Raw genomic sequence first — 3,180 nt, 5'->3', positions numbered from 1 at the left:
TCAGTTGGTAGTTTCTGATTTCTTCACATACATTGCAGTTTCCTTTAGCGCATGTTCTGCCAAGCCAAACCTTATCAGTATTGTCCGTTTAATGTATTTTACTGACATAGTGGACACACGCGTGAGGCCTGACGGGGTCTGACAACACACAGAAGAAGAAATTAAACAGAGAATAAAAAGTAAAGAACGAATTAGGGACAAAAAAAAAAAAATCGGTGAATAATTCAGGTTGTCTTTTTAAAATAAAATGCGAATGATAAAATTAGTTAATTGGCATGTTGTCGGTGCAAGAGTTATTTCCCATATAGTTACTAGTATTAAGTTTATTGAACTAACTCAAATTTTATTTTCCCTTTTTGTTTAATTTAGCAAATATAAAAGATTTAATATATATAAAAAAAGTTAATCTTTTTGGTGTAATATTTTATTGTGCAAATAAAAGTTGTTGTGTCTGTTAGTCTGCAATTTTATAAGCCAGAGTGCTTATTATTATTCTAAGCATTAAGTATAAATTATAAGCCAATATCTTTAACAGATGTTTATTTTAAGAGGATCTAACAGTTCAGTTTAAATAATCAGATGCGGTTGTTGCATATGGCATGTTTATTAAAATACCTTTTACTGAAAAAAAATTTAGACACATATTCTTGTATACATATTTTATCTCAGTAACAAACAATGTGTGCCCTACTCTGAAGTTATACAATCCAACACAGTCATTTGGTGAATGCTGAAAGGTTGCATGCTACACACTTCTATATTTAGTTAATCAGCAGTTTGTGTTTCATCCATTACTTTACAACTTCCTTTAGCGCATGTTCTGCCAAGCCAAACCTTATCAGGACTGTATTTTACTGACATAGTTGACACATGCGTGAGGCCTGACGGGGTCTGACAATACACGTAAGAATAAATTAAGGGCATAATAAAAATACTTAGCAGGAAAAAAAAAATGAATAATTACAAAACCATTAAACAAAGGAATTTTGCGAACGGTATATTCATTCATAAAGTCATTAAGCATATAATCATGCCCTATGTGTGTGCGCTGCTTCCCATGTGTACATTATAATACACGCGATTCAAAAAAATCTACAATTAGCAAGATTCAATGATAAAATAGTTACAAAGTTGATTTTGTTTTTTGCTCTATTATTAAGTTCGTTAACTCATTATGTGTTATTGCTATTCTTTCTATATGTATGGGCGGTTAATAATATTTTTTGTGTCTCTAGTATATGTTACGTCCCTTACATGTCCCCTGCTTGTATGTGTGTGTGTGTGTGTGTGTTGTGTGCTGGAACGACAGGTACCCTCCCTTTGGTGTATAGTTGTATCCCGTGGGTGAGTGTGTTTACATGGAGCGAGAAGTGTTCACGTGAGGTGTGTCAGGTGACGGGTGTCAGAGCGGTGCTAGTGTGTGAAGCAGTTAGTTGTAGTGTGGCTGTGGACGTGGCTGTGGCAGGAAGTGGCTGTGGCTGGGGTCGTGTTAAGAATCATCATCTGTGTTGAAGCATATAATATCTTTCATTTTTTTCATATTATTTATTCTTATATATATATATATATATATATATATATATATATATATATATATATATATATATATATATATATATATATATATATAAGTTATTATTATTGCTTAGTATTGTTATCCAGTGAATTTACTGTGGTGTATGTTGTCAGTTGCTATAATATACCCCTAGACTTAAACTGAAGAACCCAACAATGTTAAGCCCAGCAATAGCAAACACTTTTGTTTTCCTTTTATTTCATTGAACTAAATTATTCATACAACATAATCGTTAAATTTAAGCCATCCGTTGTGACAGACAAACAAATGCGATTTGGACATATGTCTCTGTCTGTTGATGTTTTGATTATGTCGTCAATGCAAACGAATGCGTGGCCTGGTATACTGATGTAGATAATGTAAAGGTTATGTTTTAGTTGGTGTCGATGGTGTAGTTGTTGGAGTAGTGTCTACCATTATTTTGACAATTTTGTTTTACTAGTATGTTGTGTGGCTGGGCTGTCGTCTTTCTTCCTTTGTGTTGCTTTTGTCTATCTCTTTAATCGTCTTTGGCTTTTTGTCCTTATGATTCGAGATGACTTGTTATAATGTGCAGGTAGTTTTTATTCTAATGTTACATTTGAAGCGTGATGCATCTTGTTGTGGTATTTCTGCGTCCCCTTTTGCTGCTGTAAGACTGAGTTGTACTATTGAGATTTCCTATTGATATGTGTTAAAATCTTATTGAATGCATTGGTTGAACCAATTATGTGTTAATGATAAGTGTTGGCAAGTTTGTTTTCTAACTACGTATGAATGTAGCAGATTCTGATGACTGCTTCTAATATTGTTTATTCTAACTCTAAGTACATTGGTTTGTATCACTTGGGTCATCATCAGATCGGTAAACTATGATCGTCTGTAGGTAATTGGACCACACTGTGCGTTACATTATTGATGTATTTATTTATTTCAAGACTTCTACCTACATTTAACGTTGTTAAAGAAATAAATAAACCGGGAGTGATCTCCCCTAAACTTTCTCGAATATTCTTATATAAAATAACAGGGAATGGGAACTCGGGCTATAGACATGATTTTTAATCCATTTTAAATACTTAAAGTTTTAAAAATAGAATAAAATCTCGTAGACAAATTAGTTGCACACCAAGTGAACGCGAAATAAAAAAGCGCATAATAGTGCGCAATATTATTATTACTTTTAAAATTTACATTAGTTTTTTGAGAAATCGGAAGTAGCGTAAAGTACTACTTCCAGTCAACGGAAATGACTCAAAATTTAATAGAAGGTAGAGAATTAGATCTTTTACTTACGTATGAAATTTCATTTATCTATCTGAAATAGTACTCAAGTTATAGGCTTTTGAAAAATTCAAAGTAGGAAAAGTACCACTTCCGGTTATCGGAAATCGCTCAAAAGTTGATACGGATCTACGATTTTGATTAAATACTTATATATGAAATTTCATCAACCTAGCTGTAACGGTACTCAAGTTATCGTGTTTACACACGGACACACACACACACACACAGACACACAGACATACGGACAAGATTGCAAAATTATGTTTTTCCGTATCAGTGAGATGCAAAACGTCGAGATTTGCAAAAATCTCGATTTTTTTTTTTTTTTGCACGATTAC

Source organism: Physella acuta, unplaced genomic scaffold (assembly GCF_028476545.2).
Source record: "Physella acuta isolate Inbredline_101_S28 unplaced genomic scaffold, ASM2847654v3 ptg000185l, whole genome shotgun sequence".
Lineage (NCBI taxonomy): Eukaryota > Metazoa > Mollusca > Gastropoda > Physidae > Physella > Physella acuta.
The sequence above is the reverse complement of the archived record's forward strand: the minus strand, read 5'-3'. Positions refer to the sequence as shown.